The 23532-nt window shown below is 36.0% G+C and overlaps 1 protein-coding gene across 2 annotated transcripts in view; it reads right to left on the reverse strand.

The window, feature by feature from the left end:
• Positions 1–22954, reverse strand: part of LOC112048186 (uncharacterized) — a 307618-nt gene extending 284664 nt beyond the window's left edge. The window contains exon 1 of one of the 2 annotated variants that reach the window (XM_024085626.2): positions 22575–22954. The gene's annotated coding sequence lies outside the window, so the exon portion shown is untranslated. The remainder of the gene's footprint in view (positions 1–22574) is intronic. The other variant, XM_024085624.2, reaches the window with a different exon arrangement.
• Positions 22955–23532: the final 578 nt, after the last annotated feature.

Below are 23532 nucleotides of genomic sequence, written 5' to 3' on the forward strand. Positions count from 1 at the left end.
TTCCTCTAAGTATTTAATAATTACCCCTAGTCATTTACACTGTAATAAAAATGCTGCTATACATATTAGATCGATGGCTATAATTATGTTCTGTAACAAACATTATTATAATCATCATCATTATCAACGCATATTTGGCTCACTGCTGAGCTCGAGTCTCCTCTCAAAATGAGAGGGGTTAGGCCAATAGTCCACCACGCTTGTCCAATGCGGATTGGCAGACTTCACACACGCAGAGTACACATACACAATACCTACTACAAATCTACGAGTTAGCCCTTAACTACAATCTCACCTGATGGTGAGTGATAATGCAGTCTAAGATGTAAGCGTGCTAACTTATTAGCAGGAGGATCCACACCCCTTTCTGTTTCTACACGACATCTTACCGGAACGCTAAATCGCTTGGCGATACGTCTTCACAGGTAAGGTGGTAGCTAGCCACGGCCGAGCCGAGGATCGAACCCAGGACCTCCGTCTTGTAAATCCACTGCGCCACAGAGGCCGTCAAAAAGTAGTTACCCGTATAAATAAACCTTGGTAGAATTTTATATATAATAAGATTAAGTGAAGCCAATAAAGCATCAATTGTCTAGCATATAATGCGATTGTGGTTTAATTGCTAAATCGGCATGAACATCCGTCTACACGCAGCAAATCTGCGACCACTAATGAGATTTCAGTATTTAGCTACGCAGTTCTAGAACAACAATGTAATATTCTCACTTCGCTCGAAAATTATGTTAGTGTGCAAAGATTTTATAATAGAGATATGTTACTGACGCGTCAAAACTGAGGCGAACAAAAGCAGCTAATTGACCGCATTTTTATGTAAACAACGAAAATTATTTAAGCAAATAGGCACATATCTGTCGTCATCAACCCATATTCGGCTCACTGCTGAGCTCGAGTCTCCTCTCAGAATGAGAGGGGCTAGGCCAATAGTCCACCACGCTGGCCCAATGCGGATTGGCAGACTTCACACACGCAGAGAATTAAGATAATTCTCTGGTATGCAAGTTTCCTCACGATGTTTTCCTTCACCGATTGAGACACGTGATATAAAATGCACACAACTGAAAAGTTGGAGGTGCATGCCCCGGACCGGATTCGAACCCACACCCTCCGGAATCGGAGGCAGAGGTCATATCCACTGGGCTATCACGGCTCTACAAATCGTTTATCGTCACATATCTGTGTATAGTATAAAATGTCATAGTTAGTGTGAACTATGCTCGTACCATCCGTCTTATTTGGATTGAAGTTTGAAGGGTCATTTCGTGTTTTCTCCCAGAAGTGTATTATTATCGATTTCCCAATTCTAGCTGAGAATTTTTAATAAAAACTTCTGACATGTATAAAAAAAACAATATTTTACAGACCCACACATTCAAACCCAAGGCCTCGTGATCCAAAGCCGTATAACCACTACGCCAACGAGGCATAGAAAGATCTACTACTACTAAAATGTGCATATATATTAACATAACACAATATACTCGTATTAATGTTTAAGAAAAACAATTGACATCAATTATCATTAATAACCCATATTCGGCTCACTGTTTAGCACGGGTCTCCTCTCAAAATGATAGGGGTTAAGCTAATAGTTCACCACGCTCAATGCGGATTGGCAGACTTCACACACATAGATATTTAAGAAAATTCTCGAATTTCCTCATGTTTTTCCTTCACCAATAACTGAAAAATTTAAAGTGCATGTCCCTACAGGATTCGAATCCTTTAAATCGAAGGCAGTGGTCATATCCACTGGGCTATCTCGGCTCAAATAACCTTACCTACCTAAACCAAAATGTGTACTTGCGTATCTATTAACATATTTCAAAGTTCGCGCAAAACAATGAATATGTAATAATTAATAATAATAGATTTCACTGAATTGCGAGCTATTTTGGGAACTATAGTTCTGAATAGTCACAACACAGAATGAGCCGAGCACTCGCCGGACGTAGAGGCATCGATGTGGAAATTCCATTAGTGGCTATTCATTTGCTGCGCGGATTTGTTTACTAGTAGGAAGGTATGTTGATTTTGTAATTAGTCCTCACACATCGTCCCGAATTAGTGTCTGGTATTCGAAATAAAGAGCATTTACTTAATGTTTATTCATCATTATCATCAGCCTATTTAAGCCCAGGAGGCCTAGCCTTGCCTCTTCTAATAGGATAGGGGTTGTTGACGGGGTTTTTTTTCATTATGTGTTTGCAGTGTGAGCTTCTTCGTTCGTTCGTTATCAACCCATATTCGGCTCACTGCTGAGCTCGAGTCTCCTCTCAGAATGAGAAGGGTTAGGCCAATAGTCCACCACGCTGGCCCAATGCGGATTGGCAGACTTCACACACGCAGAGAATTAAGAAAATTCTCTGGTATGCAGGTTACCTCACGATGTTTTCCTTCACCGTTTGACACACGTGATATTTAATTTCTTAAAATGCAGACAACTGAAAAGTTGAAGGTGCATGCCCCGGACCGGATTCAAACCCACACCCGCCGGAATCGGAGGCAGAGGTCATATCCACTGCGTTATCACGGCTTTTTTAGCTTATTGCTCTACGTATTAAGGTTAAATTATTGCTATAGTATTAAGGTTAAATATATCCATCGACCGTTATTGTCTGTCAGCCTGTCCTAGTCCAGTCAAGCATCAATAGATCAACGGTGAGAGCGGTCGGACTCATCACCGAGGGGTGGTGGTTCGATCCCCGCCCCGTTGGCCTATTGTCGTGCCCACTCCTAGCACAATCTTTGCATACTAGTTGGAGGGATACGGGCCATATTATAAAAATATGGCAAATAATCTTTAAAAAAAAAAGTACAGTGCACCTGTAGGGCAGGCGTCTACAGATTCTAATCGTGCATATCGGACGCATTAATTTTACGGTAGATTCGTGAGTACGAATTTTACGTATACGAACCAGTGGATGCACTTGTAAGATTTTCTAAACAAAGAATTCTACAATCCATTTGACGTCTGACGACGATACATAAGGTGCGGATCTGTGGACGCCTACCATTACAGAACAATATTGAAAACTATAAAACTCTAAAATCAATGAAAAAAAAACAATAGCTACATATGATTTCTACGGTTTTCCCGCCAAATCAGTTAGCAGGCTTATGATAATTCAACTATTTTAATTCTTTAAATACGTACTAACCTTTTTATGAATTGAAACACTAACATAAAACGCAGTGCAAAGTGTAATTTTCTACCTTTATGTAGATATTTCGGAAACGCAAACGATAGCAGACTATCAAAAGGCCACATTGGTGTATTTTGCAACGTTTCGTAGCATCAAGGGCTTTAAAACGCTCAGTACCGCTATATCTTTGAATGCGAACTCTCACTAAATACCAACAGTACGGATGGGTAAACTACCTTTAGTTGACATGAATTTACCGTTTACAGAGTTTTGTAGTGCTTTTGGAATTATTATGTGAATAGGTAAACTCGTGTTTAAGCTTAATTTTGAGGTTTGTAGATCGTCGTTATCAACCCATATTCGTCTCACTGCTGAGCTCGAGTCTCCTCTCAGAATGAGAGGGGTTAGGCAAATAGTCCACCACGCTGGCCCAATGCGGATTGGCGGGCTTCACACACGCAGAGAATTAAGATAATTCTCTGGTATGCAGGTTTCCTCACGATGTTTTCCTTCACCGATTGAGACACGTGATACTTAATTTTTTAAAATGCACACAACTGAAAAGTCGGACCGGATTCGAACCCACACTCTCCGGAATCGGAGGCAGAGGTCATATCCACTGGGTCATATAACGGCTCTATAAACAGTTTATTACCACCAAATTCAGTGTCAGAGGTCAAATTCACAGACGTTGCGTTTTATAAACTATGTAAAAGATCTATAAAATCGGCCACCTTTTCACTTTATAGCACATCGAGCGCCAAAAGTTCAGGTAGTAAAACTCGGCTCTTTCTTTATAGCATGGACCAGAACCGGGTCTACGAGCCATAAACTCCAGTGAAAGGCATCTAAGAAATCTGTCAAATCGTTAACCATGTCGTTACCGGTCTGTACTTGGTGAGTTTTACAAGACATTAAGAGCTTCCAAGCGGCAATTGATAAAGGACGTAATTGTTATCAATGAAACTGAAAATAAACAGCAATGGGGTTCGACCTTCGCGCTAGGTTACTGTTGTGCCCATTGCTAAGACAGTCTTTCCGACTAATTGGAGGGGAAAAGGAATGTTGGTCATACCTATTTAAAAACCTACCGACAAAGACGTACCGCCAAGCGATTTAGCGATCCGGTACGATGTCGTGTAGAAACCGAAAAGGGGTGTGGATTTTCATCCTCCTCCTAACAAGTTAGCCCGCTTCCATCTTAGACCGCATCATCACTTACCTTCAGGTGACAATGTAGTCAAGGGCTAACTTGTAAAAAATGAAAAAAAAAAGAAGATAATATATATTCTTCTTTATGATGTTTTTCCTTCACCGTTTGAGACACGTGACATTTGATTTCTAAAATGCACACAACTGAAAAGTTGAAGGTGCATGCCCCGGACCGGATTCGAACCCACACCCTCCGGAATCGGAGGCAGAAGTCTATTGGCCTAACCCCTTTCATTCTGAAAGGAGATTCAGCTCAGCAGTGAGCCGAATATGGGTTGCTAACAAAACAATTCTTTATGATAATCTGACAGGGTAGATAACATTACATTATTCTGTTATCTAGTTTTTATAAGTTCAATTCCCGCGTGAAAAAAAAATTGTTGTCATGCCCAAGCTTTTCGCTTAGTTGAAAAGGAAAGCGGAATAGTTTTCATATTTAAAAAAATACACAGCTAATATACTTTTTAACTTTTAAATGTTGATATGAAACTTTATTTGAAATCTAGCGACAAAATCTAGATTTGTGACAGTGAAAGATTAATAATATAATCCATAATCACTTAGTGCTTTACTCTCACTAATATACTTTCTCGTTACACAACCATTCAAAGGCTAAGTGGATGTATCAGTTTAGAAAGTAAATACTTTGATGCGCTAAACGGTATGATGGCAGCCTCCCACTGAGTTATTGAATAATATTTGTGGAGTTAATAGGCTGTATTAAACTAATAGAGCCTCCATTACATCTACACACTGTGCATATTTAATAATATTTAACAGTGCCAAGGGCATTATGCAAATATCCTACTAATAATATTATACACTTGAAAGTTTGTATGATTACTCTTTAACGTCAAAATTAGTAAACTGATTTGAATGAAATTTAAAACCAAAATAGATAATTCCCTGAATTAACACATAAGTTACTCTTTATCCCGAAAAAATCCATGGTTTCCCGAGATTTGCGTAAAACTGATGCGTATGAATGTTTGTTACTCTTTAGCGGTAGCGGTTAACTGAAATTTGTAATGGAGATAGATTATGACCTGAATAAATACACAGGCTAATTTTTATCCCGTAAAGATCGAATTACTTGAAGGTAAATACTTATTTTTTGCGCGTAACACCGCGGGGCGCAGCTAGTAGCTTATAGAACAATAGCCTGCAATAGATATATACTTGTACCTCATTTTATGAAGTACTAACGGACGCCCGTGACTTTGTCCGAGTGGAATTCAGTTTTTCACAAATCCCGTGTGCACCGTGGATTTTTCCGGGATGAAAACAATCGATTACAATTACAATAATACATGATGAAAATATACTTTGTTATGTCTATTTAATATTCAACTCTAATGAGCGCTGTGTTGTGATGAGTAATTGATTACTCATTCGTAACCTTTACACTTATTGCATAAAATTGTCGGCAATTCGCCCATCAATCACTGGCTGGGCCAGACACGAAATAACATGACCGTGACCATACCACGTAACGTAATGCATTTAAAAGCTTCGTGTTCAAAGCTTATTGCTATAACCTAACGTAAGCATAATTATGTGACCTACTGAATGTAAACATTTTAGTTGTTCAACGTACGTAGAGAGTATTTTGTCGGACTTGGGTGACGTTGTCGCATGGGTTCGTCGGCTTTTCGATGATGATAGCAAAATAAATAAATCATTAAATAATCATGAACAGGTTTGCTTATTGAGTATGCTTGTCGATCAGCATTGCTATTCTTTATTCCCTTCACCTTCATCTCTCCCTGTCTAACACGACAGAGAGCGATATATACAAATTAGCATGGAATTGGAACGTTTGCTTTGAGCGTGCTTATTCAGGAGCATACTTAAATAAAAATAGCATGCGTATTGCTAGCAAATGTAAACTGATGATAAGCATGCTCGTTTTTATCATGCTATTTTAGAGCATGTGTAACAACAGCCTTAACTGTCTCTTTACTCACTAACTCTGTTCTCATTCTCATTAACTGTGACAACTCTAACATACGGAACAAAAGTTACAACTATGCAAGAGCATTATAATGGATGTACAAGTCAAGCTACGAGACTTCGCACATCTTTAATAGACACGATGGTTGGATAATATAGACTTAGCTAAACCCACGGGGAAATATTCTTTATAGCGTAATTCGCATTCACTCGCGTAATGGTGCAAAGTAGCTTTCTCCCCCACGCCATTGTGCGTGGATATTAAATGTGCATTATAGTTATAGTGTTGAAGCTTTACGAGGGTGAGGTCGTGTCTCTAAAGCCTCGGACACACTGAGGCTTTTGCGCTTGATTTCATTGTAATTCTAAAGATGTGATTCTAATGGAGAACTTTCTGCCTCATTTGATAAAACCTAAGTTTTCTGACTTGAAGTTACTTTAAATTTGTGTTATCGTGTTTAATTGAAATCGAAAGAACAATGAACAAATAAAATTATCGATCTTAAAAGAATTTTATGTCGTCGTCGTTATCAACCCATATACGGCTCACTGCTGAGCTCGAGTCTCCTCTCAGAATGAGAGGGGTTAGGCCAATAGTCCACCACGCTGGCCCAATGCGGATTGGCAGAATTCACACACGCAGAGAATCAAGAAAATTCTCTGGTATGCAGGTTTCCTCACGAAGAAACTCAACAGTGTTGCTCTATTCAAAAAAATCATACAATATTATAATTTACAATTGATGACAACATTACAATTTCTTATAGATTTGCTTTCTGTGTGAAGGTGGAAGCTGATCCAACGGCTTCCAAGCATCTTTATCATTAAGGAACTCATCAGTGGTGTAGTAACCGCGACTAAGTAAATGTTTTTAACACATTGCTTAAAGCTATGCATGGCATGGCAGGTCCATCATAGTCTTGGGGATCTTGTTATATCTATTTACAGAGTATAGATGACATACATACAAATGCTTCACATTCTTGGAATTCCGAATACAAGCAGTTAGGTAGATATTAAAACGAAAAGAAACCGACAAAATACAGTAGTAAGGATGCATCATCGTTGGTTTTGTCTCGCATTAACCGGATTCTACTAATGTTGTTAAAGATGAGTCAATAAATATACCTAACAGCAAAATAATGGCCGTAATAAACTCCGTTCGACCTTGCCATCCACTCCCAAGCCGACACCGGTTATTCTCCACATAACAAACTTAATTCTTTATTGTAATCACTAAGGCATTTTATTCTTATTTCAGTTTCAATGCAAAACCTCAATAGCTCAATAGGAAAACGGTCGGACTCATCACCGAGGGGTGGTGGTTCAATCCCCACCCCGTTGGACTATTATCGTAGGTTGTTGGAGGGAAATGGAAATATTGGTCATATTTAAACGATATTAACAAACAATATCATTGACCCCTGGCTTATATTTAGGCTGGTGGGAGACTTCGGCCGTGGCTAGTTACCGCCTTACCGGTAAAAATGTACCGCCAAGCGATTTAGCGTTCCGGTACGATGTCGTGTAGAAACCGAAACAAGATGCGGATTTTCATCCAACTCCTAATAAGTTAGCTCGCTTCTATCTTAGACAGCAGCATTACATACCATCAGGTGAGATTGTAGTCAAAGGCTAATTTGTAAGGAATAAAAAATACCTCAAAGAAATGACATGTGCTTATAGAGATTTAACGTCATTCTTATTCAATATACTATAAATATTACTTTTTATAATGTTAAGCAAATTGCACCTGTAAGAAATTAAGAGGCACATTAACTCGTTAAAAATATAATGGTTTTTATTACACAATATTTTATATACTCGTACCTATCACAATTAATAAAAACATACTAACTGGCGTTTGGTGTAATCCTCCGAAAGACACTAACTTAGAAAATAACCTAGCATACAACGGAAAACTATCGCCTATCAACAAAGCAAGTTATCGATTAAGTTTTAAACAAAAACCAGAAATAAAGGTTCATTGTCTTTCGATATAGTTGAACCTATTCTGTGCTCTAAGACTTTATAATAGTGTCTGTGACAACAGTTATAAAAGTTGACCTACATTAATGTTAGCTAGTTTTTGTTTACCCTTATACAGTTAAAACCAGGTACTATTAGGCACTACACAAACGTAAAAGGAAAAGGAAATTCAATAACCGACAAAATACTGTTTATTGTAAGAGGTTAAATGTTTTTTTTATTTGAAACGTATGGGAACACAAGAAATTCTAATAAATTAGCACATTATTAAAATAATCATTAATAGCTTGACAATATTCTAAGCTTTAACGCCCTATAGCTCTAATAGCTATAGAATCTAAAATCCGGAAGTTGCTAGGTTCAATTACCGTTGTAATAATTAACGTATAACGGACATAATAATAAATTAATTTTTAAATAAATTAATAAATTAATTAAGTAAATTTCTATAATTATAGTGTATTATAGACAATGTAATTTAGTTATAAGATTATTTTCAAAATTTGCATGCTATTTTGTAGCAAATTGTATGCCAACATTTATATCAAGATCTGTGTTTAACAATTTGCAAATAAAAAATTATGAATTATGAATTATGAATTGTGTGTGATTATGTATTAATAGCCATGTCTTTTAAATATGACCGATAATCCGATTTCGAACTAGCCCGCTTCCATCTTAGATTGCATCATCACTTACCATCAGACGAGATTGTAGTCATGGGCTGACTTGTAAAGAATAAAAAAAAACCGGCCTCTTTACCTCTAAGCTATAGATGCTTAAATTATGAGTTTGAGTTTAATACAAAAATTGCCTACCTTGCTTGCTTGCATAGGATTCAATACTTACAATACCTTACAATAATGAATAATGACGCATCGGAAGGTTAGAAAATATTAAGTTTTACAAAAATAAAAACAAAATCTCATTGTTGTGTATAAGCCTTTTGAACATTTGCATTTTGCGCTGCAGTGTTATATAGTTGGTCGCCGCGCTTTTTTGGCATTTGACCAACTTGCCAAACACCAAAAAGTTCAACTAAATCGGCGTAGTTACAAGACCTTTTTGCCGTAATAATTGTTTGCATTCGTCACGGCACGGTCGTGCGGAAGAAAGTCGCACGTGAATCGTGGTAAGCTTCGCGTATAGACCGATAGCCTGTGATAGCCAGACCTATTTTATGAAGGCTTGTCAGCTTTCATCATTTAGGCTTAAAGTTTGTTAGCTTATGATTAGTTATACTCATTATCAACCCATATTCGGCTTACTGCTGAGCTCGAATCTCCTCTCAGAATGAGAGGGGTTAGGCCAATAGTCCACCACGCTGGCCCAATGCGCGTTAGTAGACTTCACACACGCAGAGAATTCAGAAAATTCTCTGATATGCAGGTTTCCTCACGATGTTTTTCTTTCACCGTTTGAGACACGTGATATTTAATTTCTTAAAATGCATGCCTCGGACCGGATTCGAACGTACACCCTCCGAATCCAAGCCCGAGGTCATATCCACTAGGCTATCACAGCGCGGAACATTGAGTGTCTAGTCTGGACTCTTGAAATCTGATATCTTCCAAAGCCACCACAGTCCAAACTGCATAAATGGTTTCTGTACTTACTTATAGTATGAGCATGACATTTTGTCAGCCTACATAAAATGTGGTATGTCAGGCAACTACAGGCTCTCGTTCCAGTAGAGAAAACGCAATAGCCGCGGTCAGTTACCAATATCCGTGTCAGTGGCACCCTTCCTTGGCAATAAAATTAGAACATTGATTTATTTCGATACTTTCAATAGCTTACGATGCTGACATTAAACTTTTAGGCCGGTCAAAGACGACAAAAAAATCGCTAAATTACCAAACGTGATGTAACTCTGATGTTTTAGTATTTGGTTTGATGTTTGGAATATCGTGTTAACGTGATGTTTGGAAGTCTCTACAAAAGGCCAATGTAATGCAGTGGACATTCATCGGCTGATATGATATAATAAAAAAAAATTAACCGACTTCAAATACGGACTTAACTAAAAAACGAAAAATAGCATACTATGTTTTTTATATAATATTGTGTTCTAATTGTTGATCAGTTTGAGGGCGGTGCTAAACCAGTGTTGTGTTAATTTAAGCCTAGATTAGAATTAATATCATTATGGAAAATCAATTGAAACGTAGTTATATCGAATAGATACCTAATTGCAATAAAACCATCACTTTCAAACTTTGGTAAAGTTTAAAATATTAGTGCAACCAACATCATCATCATCATCATCATCATCATATCAGCCGATGGACGTCCACTGCAGGACATAGGCCTTTTGTAGGGACTTCCAAACATCACGATACTGAGCCACCTGCATCCAGCGAATCCCTGCGACTCGCTTGATGTCGTCAGTCCACCTGGTGGGGGGTCGGCCAACACTGCGCTTACTAGTGCGTGGTCGCCATTCCATCACTCTGGGATCCCAACGTCCATCGGCTCTTCGAACTATGTGCCTAGGCTCGGAGAGCCTATAAATTAAAATATACAAATCATATAATAGTAATATTATTATCATTTGGGAACCGCAAAATTAATGAATCCCCAGAGGCTTTAAAAATCATTATCATTTGAATACAATAATTGTTATCAACCAGTTTTTAAAATGGTATTCATTAATTTAGTTTAATATAAACAAAATAATGAAAAGATTATTTTGTAAATTAACAAAAATAATTTCGTTAATTTACAGATCATAATGACAAATTCCGTTGCATACAATTAGCAATTATTACGAATAAATTAAATTATGTAACGAGTAAATAGTCAAAACGAGTATTTAGTGTTAATTAACGGTTATTTATTGGATATTTATTAATATTTACCAGATACTTAATAGGTGCAATATAAAATCCGATAAATCGCAATTAATTACGGTTATGTTCTATTTTTAAAAAACAGAGATTCGTAATTAAAAACATGTTCGTTCGCTTCCGGGAACAATCAGTTGTGAAGGTCAATCAAATTTATTAAGTTGAACGTCTACGTTCAATCTTTTGTAACGGTACACACAGAATTCCGGTACGCCTCCTAACGGTTTGTCCTGTCTCTAAATTCAAAATTCAAAATTCAAAATTCATTTATTTCAAGTAGGCTCAGTTTACAAGCACTTTTGACACGTCAGTTGACTATTTGTAAAGATTCTACCACCGGTTCGGAAGGCAGGTTCTGCTGAGAAGATACCGGCAAGAAACTCAACAGTTGCTCTTTTGAAAAAGTCATACAGTATTACAATTTACATTTGATAACAATTAAATTACAATTTCTTATAGTTTTATTTCCTGTGTGAAGGTGGAAGCTGATCCAATGGCCTCCAAGCACCTTTGTACCTTTGTTACCACGCTACTAAATTTTTATAAATTTACTAAGTCGAGGTTACTACACAATTGTTGAATGCCTAAATGAAAAACATGCCATTGGATCATCGCCCACCTTCACACACGAAATAAAAATAAAAGGAATTGTAATGATTTTAACCATTGTAAATTATAATAAAGTATTTTTTTTAAAGAGCAACTGCTGATTTTCTTGCCAGCTCTTCTCAGCAGAATCTGCCTTCCGAATAGGTGGTAGGTTTACAAATTGTCAAAACCTAACGTTTCAAAAGTGCTTTTATACTAAGTCTTCTTAAAATATTTTTTTTTTTTTAAACTTGCCGAAATAATAGGTAAATTATGAAAAGTTATGAAATTTTCTTAAAAACACCAGAGCTTACAGCAGAAAAGACCGAATAATTAGATGTTCATAAAAACCACGATCCGTTCCCCAATTACATAAACCTTAGCCGTCATTTTCACCGGGAAATTGCTATCCACCGCAAGCAGCCCTTATTTAGTGATAACGAAGAAAAGTGGAAACCATTTTTCGCGTATTAGCCCCCTCTGAGATGTTTCATCGAAATTATATACAGTTTATTTTTGGCTAGACCATAACTCAGCAACTTTGCAATCAATTCGTGTTGAAGGGAATACATGAGTATAATGACCACTCGGAAAAACACCAATTCTATATAATTATTATAAGCTATTTATTAAAAAATAGAATATTTGTTTTTTTTTAATATGACTAATATTTCCGTTCCCCTCCAACAGAAAAAACTGTATTAGGAGTGGGTACGACAAAGGTACAGCAAGCAGAGATCGAACCTATGACCTCGTGGCGTGAGTACGGCCCTTTTGCCGTGAGCTATTGGGGTTGGGGCTTTATCAATAACTTCGGTTGAGGAAGCTCTTTCTTCACACATTTTTTTCAAAACACACTATTTCTAGTTTTATTTATGCTTGCTTAGAAAAGCTCTTACTTTTGACGCAAAAATAAATTAAAACTAATAAAATTAATTAAATAAAAAATAATATTAAAACGAATAATACTTATACCGAGTAATTAAAATATGATTATAGGATTTCTACTCAATAATTAGAATTAATCTTAAAACTGTTTCTTAAATAATTTTAATATCATAATACATCTACTCGTATTATTTGGTGAGTGTCTTAGAAATATAATAATGTTAGTGACTGTATTTATTTAATTCAATTTAATTAAATGACAAGGAAAATAGACAAAAAGAGTGCGTAGCTAAATGTGCAGAATTTTTTCGAAATTCTTTGTTTCATCAGAGGAAATCTACGTAAACGCTACCTGCTTTTATCTAAATATATAAAGAAAAGAATTTTCAAAATCGGTCCATAAATGACGGATTTATCGCTGGACATACATAAAAAAAAACATCGTAGAACCTCCTCCTTTTTGGAAGTCGGTTAAAAAGTACTGTTTATTTATACTTTACTTTTTAAACACATAAATAATTAAAAGCATTGTTTGTTTAAGTTTGAAGGGTGTTGGGATAAGGTACTGTAATACAATTAAAATAATGTAAAATCAAGTTTTATTACAGTTATTAATTAATATTTAAGTAATTCCAAATGGATTGCTGGCATAATGCCACCCAAGCGTGCCCTTGTTGCATAAAATTATAATGGAATCTTCGTACTTAAGGTACATTCATATTTTCGTAACATTTGAACAAAAAACAAATATGTAGATATATAACTCATTCTTGGTATTACAATTTCATTAAGTAATAATTTCTGAACGTTTCATAGTGTTTTGTACCTCTGCAATGCAATTTAAAACATATTGAGGTTGAAATATTTAGGAGTACGGAGCGTGAAGAGTTTCTTAATAAAGACTTACGATTAATTGCTCACTCACATTTATATTCCACATTCTATAATAATTTAATGAATATACAAACTATACTAACAATACCCCCGCATTTCATATAAAGTTTCAACAATTAACTACCGGTTGCAAGAATTTAGCAAGAAAACTATAGAAGCGTTAATATTTAGAAATATTGAGTAAGTCACAGAAAGTGCTCTGAAAATAAAAATAAGAATAAAAAATTTTTGTAAATAAAATAATGTCATACATCGTTACTAAAAGTATAAATTAATTATATCACAATGTATTATGTCCTCAACATGCAATATTGTCTTGATCATGACTCAATTGTTTCATTATATCATTCGAGTGTTCCATTGTATTTTAATTAACAAGATAATTTACATTTTTTAAACTTGTAACAATAATAGGTCATGTTGATTGAATTGATTCAGTCGACTGCATAAAAATACATTCATCGAGTCAAAGCATCTGACTCATATAATGTATTCAATATCTATACGAAACTACAGTGACTGCACCGTCGCCTCCTGGCATTCATACATTATTATGCGACTAGACGACTAGAGTCTTGACGTCATGAAAAGTGATTGAAATTGACATCTTGTGTGCGCTTATTCACATATAGACTAGACTTATTCAATAATATAAAAACACAAAATAAATCAAATCAATTGGAAAATGTCATCTACCTAATGTTTGATACCCACCAGTAAGCATCGGAGGACATTTGTTATATGTCAACTAGCATACGTCAAAGATAATGAAGCCTGCAAGTGCTGTGAGGACCGTATTTTGTTTTCAGTTTTGAACTCAGAAAAAAATGCAGATTTCGATTATGCATGTTGCCAGGTTTGTTGGTTCATTCTTTTGTTATACCCTACCTCCTTCGGTGTCGAGGGTAAGGAGTGAGTGAAGTGGATCCGTATCAGTTTTATGAATTGTTTCGTTAATCCAATTTTTTATCACTATTTAAAAAACCACAAGAAAGTTAAAAACAAGCATTTTTTAAAAACGTATCACTTTGAAACTACTGGATGAATTCAACTGAACTTTGACAGGATTTGAATTCATGTTGGTCGAAGCTTTTCGCTATAAGACCGAAATTATTAACTGATAGAACTATCGGAACAATAATAGTTGAAACAATATTTATTATTACGAATCTAAGAGCTCGTGAACTTAAGTCAGACATTGCCGGCAGTTGATAACAAGCCATCCCTCATTGCATCGTGGTGAGTGTACCCTCCTCAACCTCTCAATAAAAAAGTGGGCTTTTTAAAATAGGCTGGTTATAATGAAAATGATGACCTATGGTTCCGAGACTTGGTCGCTAACTATGGGCCTCATAAGAAGGCTCAGAGTCACACAGCAGGCGATGGAACGAGCTACGTTAGGAGTATCTCTGTGTGATCGAATCAGAAATGAGAAGATCCGCAGAAGAACCAAAGTCACCGACATAGCGAAGCTGAAGTGGCAATGGGCGGGGCACATAGTTCGAAGAGCCGATGGACTTTGGGGTTCCAAAGTGCTGGCGACCCCGCACTAAAAAGCGAAGTGTTGGTCGACCGCCCACCAGGTGAACTGACGACATCAAGCGAGTTGCAGGGATTCGCTGGATGCAGGTGGCTCAGTATCGTGATATTTGGAAGCCCCCACAAGAGGTCTATATCCTGCAGTGGACGTCCATCGGCTGACATGATGATGATGATAATGAAAATGACTTTGTATAGGAAGCTTAGATATTACTTGATACTTGACGAATAAGAACATGTAACTTAAAACTTCGGTAGGTCGCTGCCGTTGGCCCCATAGAATTTCTGTAAGTGGACCTTAATAACCGAACCAAACTAAGTTAGAGAAATTTGGTTATATTCAAAGTTGTGTCATCGAATCCCATTAGACCGTCTTATAATTGAATCGTCGTATTCAACGTTCAATCAGTTATAGAATAGCCGCTGAATATTGTCAGTATGGCAACAAATGTGATTGATTAACGGAAAATTATTCCGCCTATACGATAATTGACTGCGGTCTACAGTTGCTTCCAAAATCATTTACATGCTTTTGATTTCTAATTGTAATCAACACGTCATATAATTGAAATTAAACTGTCTGTCTGAAAAGGAGATTTAAACCCACGTCTTACTAGTCACGGGCATAAGTTAGTTATTTCTGCATATCGTCTCCAAAGAGTTAAAAATCTTTTGTGGGTTTGGGTGTACTCTTCTATAACAAGATCCCCAAGACTGTGATGGACTTGCCAATGCACAACTTTAAGCAATGTGTTAAAAAACATTTACTTAGTCGAGGTTACTACACTATTGATGAGTTCCTTAACGACAAAGGTGCTTGGAGGCCATTGGATCAGCTTCCACCTTCACACAGGAAATAAAACTATAAGAAATTGTAATTTAATTGTTATCAAATGTAAATTGTAATACTGTATGCCTTTTTCAAAAGAGCAACTGTTGAGTTTCTTGCCGGTATCTTCTCAGCAGAACCTGCCTTCCGAACCGGTGGTAGAATCTTTACAAATAGTCATCTGACGTGTCAAAAGTGCTTGTAAACTGAGCCTACTTGAAATAAATGAATTTTGAATTTGAATTTGAATTTAATTTCAAAATAACTGTGTTTTCTCAAGTTCTGTCAACAACAGGATACGACATAAACAATTTTTTTTATTTTTAATTTTTTGTCTGTCTATCAGACTGTTGTCTGGGCTGCACTGATTTGAATGGGCATTTAACTCGAAAATATAAATAGGTTATCGAACAACACAACATAACAAAAAGAGTGTCGGTCACTATAACATTACAGAATCCTGTAAAAGGATGAAGTTGCATTTTCCTTTTCACACCAACTTGTATTAATTTGAGCTGTCATTCACAATTTCAGCCAAATCGGTTCTGTACTTGAAGCATAAAGGAGAAACAAACACACAAACTTTCATCTATAATTTTGTAACGAAGTTGTATAACATAGTAGTTACTATAACACAACTGAGTTCTATAAGAGTATGAAGTTACATTTTCCTTTTCGCAACAGCTTGGGTTAATTTGCGTTTAAAATTTCAGCCAAATTAATTTAATACTTGCAGCGTGAAGGACAAACAAACCCACACACACACAAACTTTCGTCTTTTTAAGTTTTGTAACGAGAGCCGTGATAGCCCAATCGATACGTATGTAGGTTCGAATCCGGTCCGGGGCATGCACCTCCAACTTTTCAGTTTTGTGCATTTTAAGAAATTAAATATCACGTGTCTCAAACGGTGAAGGAAAAACGTCGTGAGGAAACCTGCTTATCAGAGAATTTTCTTATTCTTTGCGTGTGTGAAGTCTGCCAATCCGCATTGGGCCAGCGTGGTGGAGACTATTGGCCTAACTCCTCTCATTGTGATAGGAGACTCGAGCTTATCAGTGAGCCGAATATAAGTTGTTTATGATGATGAACGAAGTTGTAACATAGTGGTCACTAAAACACAACTAAGTTCTATAAGAAGATTTTCCTTTTCGCAATAGCTAGTGTTAATTTGCGATATCATTTAAATATCAGCCAAATTAGTTTAATACTTGCAGCGTGAAGGACAAACAAACCCACACACAAACTTTCATCTTTATAAGTTTGTAACGAAGTTGTATAACGGAGTGGTCACTATAACACAACTGAATCCTATAAAAGGATGAAGTTACATTTTCCTTTTCGCACAGCTTGTGTAAGTTTGCGCTATCATTAATCTCATCGCAGCCGACTCACGCCGCGGGTTGTGTTGGGTACCGCCGGGGGTTAAACAGTTTTCCACTTTTCCGGAAAAAAAAACATAACAAAGAATTTCGATAACACCATATAAAGACATAACAGTTTTTAAGAAAGCCTTCGAGTTTTGAACCCAAATAGCGCAACGGCTAAAAGGTGAATTGGATTTTTTTCTATTACTATACTATCTATACTCTATACTAATATATAAAGCTGAAGAGTTTGTTTGTTTGATTAAACGCGCTAATCTCAGGAATTACTCATTGGATTTGAACAACTCTTTCAGTGTTAGATAGCCCATTTATCGAGGAAGGCCATAGGCTATATATTATCCCCGTATCCCCTACGGGAACGAGAACACCGCGGGTGAAACTACTTACTAGTTGTACTATATACAAGAAGAGTGCAAACCACAGTTGCTTTTTAAGTTGGGGAGAAAGAGAGGTATGAGAAAGAGACAATGGTAGTCACATTGTCATTTAATTTTATTTTTGGGAGAAAAAATAAAAATGGATATATAAATTGTTACAATATTGTTATATTTTGTATATATAAACCGGTGTCTAGTCGTGATAATTTTCTGAAAAGTTAGTAATAGATAGCAACATTTTGTATACTATTTGTCACAGTTAATGCACAAGTCGACTTTTTTTTTATTCTTTACAAGTTAGCCCTTGACTACAATCTCACCTGATGGTAAGTGATGATGCAGTCTAAGATGGAAGCGGACTAACTTGTTAACTTGTTAGGAGGAGGATGAAAATCCACACCCCTTTTCGGTTTCTACACGACATCGTACCGGAACGCTAAATCGCTTGGCGGTACGTCTTTGTCGGTAGGGTGGTAACTAGCCACGGCCGAAGCCTCCCACCAGCCAGACCTGGACCAATCAAGAAAATCCCAATCGGCCCAGCCGGGGATCGAACCCAGGCCCTCCGTTTTGTAAATCCACCGCGCATACCACTGCGCCACGGAGGCCGTCGAAACTTAAAATAAACAAGATGTTAACCGATTGTCAACTGTCACATTAAATAGCAGCTTTTATACAAGTATTTCCGTAGTCATTTAATGCTAATCATTTTAAATAATCAGCACTCAAAAACATCTTGCCTTTGTAGACGAATAAAACAACTCAGAATATAAAGAATTTGTTTGTTTAAGCTAAAGCCTCCGTCATTAATCTTATCTTACGAGCTAAGCTACGGAAGGTAAGGTGTTACCGGAAATCTTCTCCAGATTTTGTTCCCAAAGCCCGGCGCAGTCTATGGTAATTTATATTTCATTCATTTCACGGGCCCCGAAATTTTATTACTGCACCTTGCCAGATAAAAGGAAATACTCTCGCCAGAATTTATGGAATATTGTGATTTGATAGCTTAAAAAATATCATATTTTTGGAGTACATTTACACTACCGTTTTTACTTTTTGTATAATTATAATAAAATAATTGAAATCGAGTATTTGTACATCAATCAGTTTAGTATTTCATTGCCTGTCTGTCTGTTCGTTTAGGTATGCATAATTCAGAAACATTGACAATATATTCATATGATTTTCACAAGCAACTTAATTAAGCTAAGCCCAAACTTATTTATTATAACTTTACAAATAAAAACAGATTTGTGAGTCGCAAGTTTTCGCTCTTTTGTTCTTATAAGGATATATTAATTTATATCCTTATAAGAACAAAAAGATATATTAATTTAAGAGGATAGTAATTTAAGATAGATTAAGTTGTTTATTTTGTTTATTTTTTTTACAGAACCTAAGTTTTTAAATATTGTTAAAATTATGTCTTATTGGTACCTAAGAGAAATCAGATTTTAAAATCTCTCACTAAAATACTCTCCACTAGGCCTTACATTTTCTACGACCAATATCCGGTACTTATACGACTAAAAACCCCTCAGCCTAGTTTAAAAGTCGACCTTATCGTTATCTGATGTATCAGAAATGGTCTCAAATTCTCATGTTGGCAGGCACGTGTAACGTATATCGATTGTAATCGCTACCTCATTATTGAATACAATATACGATATGAATCAAAAAGTAATAAGCAAAAAATGCTATCACCTGCTTACAATTTCATCTGAAGTGGGCAACGCGAATAGGGATGTTACCATGTTTTATTTCGTATAAATCGTAATCTTCGACTTTTAAATCCTGTTTTCGACTTGGCGCTAGGTAATCAGTAATCGGTAATCGGTAATCAACCAAAACCTAACGGTTTAATTCTGATCTTCATTATGCAAACATGCATAGTTTTTTTTTTGTAGTTTTAACAAAGATATAGTGTATTATCATGTTTTCCTTTTAAACTTGATCGTAACACAATCTGATTTATTACACAATTGATAATAATATTTTAAAATTTATTTAATAGTTATAAGGATTAAAAAAAGCTTTTTCTTCATCATCTAACTATTATCACCTTCATGCCAGCTTCCTCGTCTATTGGAAAAGGGATTTGAAGATGCCACCACGCTGTTTTAATGTGGGTTAATTTAAGGTGATACTGATTCCGTTGAGATTACTATCAAATGTTTGAAATATTTACAGAAACTAATGATTCTAAACGGCACGGGAGGTTTATACCCCAGCATTCCAGCTCCGGGCTGTTACTGTGAATTTTTTAATAGAAAAAATGACAAAATTTAATATCCTGAACCAGAACTCGTACTCGATATAATTTTGGAATTTCAAGTACAATTTCACTAACAAACTGAAGAAAAATCTCTTAAATCCGACTACAATTCAAATGAATCTAATCTAATGATAACATCACTAGTCTGAAGCCGACAGCACTTGATTATATCTAAAGAGGGCGTACATTGGATATCGAATAAAAACAAATCACATTTCTTCATATGAAATAGAGCCTCAATAAAAGCGTGCTCATTGAAACATAATATTCCATACAGAACAACGGGATACGTTCCATGAATTTATATTTTAATTTGCACAAAGAATTTGGATTTATTAATTGGCAATTATTTTATTAATAAAAAATATATGGAAAGCCTATTATTTAGTGATATATGAAATGCCTCCACTGAATTTTAGTTCAATTTGAAAATAAAACGATTTATATCAGTGGATAACGTTATTTCAATCATACTTTTATTATTTACTATTTTGGTATTCAGTGTCGCCAGCTTTTTGCCACTAAAAATGATTTTTTTTTGCACTTATTTATTTTTATACAGTTTTTTGTTTAAATTTTATAACAAAACAACACGCGAACCATATTATTATACAAAATATTTATTTATTTTTGTGTGTGATGGATTTATTTGTATCGGTCTGTGCATGGATTGAATTAGTTTTCTATTTTTTATAAATTTATGGCATATGATAGGAATGATGATGATGACGATAGAATACTAAAACGTCTGCCGGTTCATAGTAAACTATTCATTTAAATATTCGTATTAATATAGGATTCTAAGCTTTACAGAATACTCTTAAACTAAATTGTCATCAGTTCAAGTCATAATGTTTTTACTTTGACTAAAATTAAAGTTACAGTCAAAGCTACCACACCGCATTCTGACAACTTTTATATTATGAATCTGTTGTAATTAACTTACCTCATTCAGCCTCTATCGGCCTCTGCGCAATAAAGGGGGATGTAAAATTATGGTAATTGAAGCCTTCGGTTAGGGCTGCGAGCTTATTCTTAAAGCAAACCCATCAACCACATTCCAGAACTACGCAAAGTTTCCGTTGATAGGTACCCATAATAATAATCAATTAAAGTTTATGATTCTGGTCTCAGACCTGCTATTATACATAGGACCTGCCTCGCTAGACGTTACTTTGCTGTCAAAGTCAAAGTATGATCAACGATCTAATGCGATTATAAAAACTGTCTCTGTGGTATCGATGTTTCATAGTTGTAATCGTCTTCGTCGGTTAAAGAGCTACAAGATTTGGGCTCTTAAAACCTGCTATCTTCTACAGTAGGAGCACAGACTGACAAACTTTCAGCATTCATTTCTATGAATGTCATTTCTATGAATTCATTTCCATGATTGTCATTTCTATGAATTCATTTCTATGTATAAATCAGGTGTATCTGTATCACAGGAATGAACTATGTCGATTAATCAAAGTCAGGTCACATAATTTGTATTAAAGATTCTTAGACATTATCGATAATCATTTTGCAATCGTTTAATATCTGACATTTAATACATAAGGGTTACCCAAGGTTCAATATTTGGTCCTTATCTATTACTAATATGTATATATGATTTAACAATATCTCATACGTATGTATGTGTAGTGGTAGCTAATAATGAAAATTTTTATAACACTACGCAAATAGATGTAGCAATAATGGATATTTCATGATATGAAAAATTGTAAGATGCTCCACTAATCAACGGTGTCGCTGACACTAAATAAAATCCATAAAATCGCGCAAAATTGATTACCAAACAAGACTTTGATTTACCAAAGCAAATCCAATCTTGTTTTGTAATCTTTACAAAGACAAAGCTTGCGATCACAATCTAAGCCATTGTATTTAAGATAAAATTTCATTTATATAAAAATTTTGGAAGAATTTTTTTAAACAAAATGGAAAAAGAAAATAATTAAAAAAGTCTACCAAGAATGTACCTAATCTTTTTGAGTTGTTAGTATTCATTATAATAAATGAATATTATTTTAGTACCTACTGTATGCTGAACGAAATAATGTTTCATTATCAAATGAAAATATAATTTGTAATGAAACAAACTATATTTTTGTTCCAAACCTAAGTACTGAAATTGTTTTACTCGTCATTTGAACTTTTTGAAGAAATGATCCTAAAAGAAACCTTTATCATACGCTATTCTAAAACACACATCGATATTGTTTTTAACAAAATAATGAGATCTCATTTAGAGCACAAATGTTATATAAAACGTGGTTACAAAATAAAAAGTTAAAAGCTCACATTAAAGTGAGCTAAGCGGCAATAAAACTGTTTTGCTGTTTTTAAAATCACGATGCGACGTAACAATGTAAGTTGAGCGGCGACCTAATGATATTTCATTTTTACATTTTTTGCTCATGAATACTTGAGCCGGCTCCCCCGTTTTGAGCCAAAATATATAGCTTGCTAAAAAGCAATTTGCATTCATCACTTCTATACCAATCTCTTTATGTTTTGAACAACTTTCGTTTTTATTTAAATGAATATTTACATAAAATATCGATTAGAAACTCAAATTTTCATTAGATTTATGAGTTTTAAATATTACTTATTGATAACCACTCACCGTAAAAGGAAGTAATCAGAGTCAAGCCTCAATAATCAAGACACAGTTTCATTACAAAACTGCGCTGATATCGAAACAAGTCCAAAGTAAGTTCAATTTCACTTTTCAGCTGGACCGTGCCACTTAGTCACCCGATTTAACACCCAAAGTAAAGTCCTTACACAATTCTGTTATCGCGAGTCAATCGTTCGGTTTCACTTTCTTTGGAGTATCGTAATCAGTCACGTATCGGAAATGGCTGCCGGCTCCCCAATTTCCGAGCGCGATGTTCGCAAAACTTCTGCCGAAGTGGAAATGCGCGAAACGGGGACGAGGACTCCCTACGGCGCGCTCGCCGCCCGACTGCCGAACAGCGACTGTTCGCTGTGATAACGACACTTCTTGCGAGTGAACCTGCGAAGCGAACCTCTGTATAGCGCACAAGCCTCTCTCTCGCCGCCCCGTCTACGCACCGAACCTATCTCTGCCGGGATCCGCTTAACCCGATCTCGACCCTTTGATCACCGGGACAAGACACAAACTCGATCACGACACGCTCGCTCGAACTCGTCTCGTTCACATCGCGTAACGAGTTTACGGTACGTAAATCGTAGTAAATTTGTTTTTCGGTCCGGCCACAGTAATCCAGTTCTTGACTCCGGGACTCAGAACGCTTTTTTCCGGTTCGTTTCCCGTTAAATAGAGCCTTCTTTTTGTGCGACCGCCGCCCGGCAACCTATGTAGGGAACTCGAAATAACCGCTATGGACAAGATGCCAACTTTCTAAACTAAACCTATAAGAGCACACTATTGGGACGGTGAATTACGTTATTTTTATTGGGAAGTCACAATAGTCCGAGCAGTAATAAAGCATTTAGATGATTGGACATTGTGGGCCGACGTGGTGTAATTTGATGTTTTTGCATGACTCGGTTGTCGCATATAATGGTTATTACAGTCGCGGTTGTGCCTTTGGTGT

Source organism: Bicyclus anynana, chromosome 11, assembly GCF_947172395.1.
Source record: "Bicyclus anynana chromosome 11, ilBicAnyn1.1, whole genome shotgun sequence".
Classification (NCBI taxonomy): domain Eukaryota; kingdom Metazoa; phylum Arthropoda; class Insecta; order Lepidoptera; family Nymphalidae; genus Bicyclus; species Bicyclus anynana.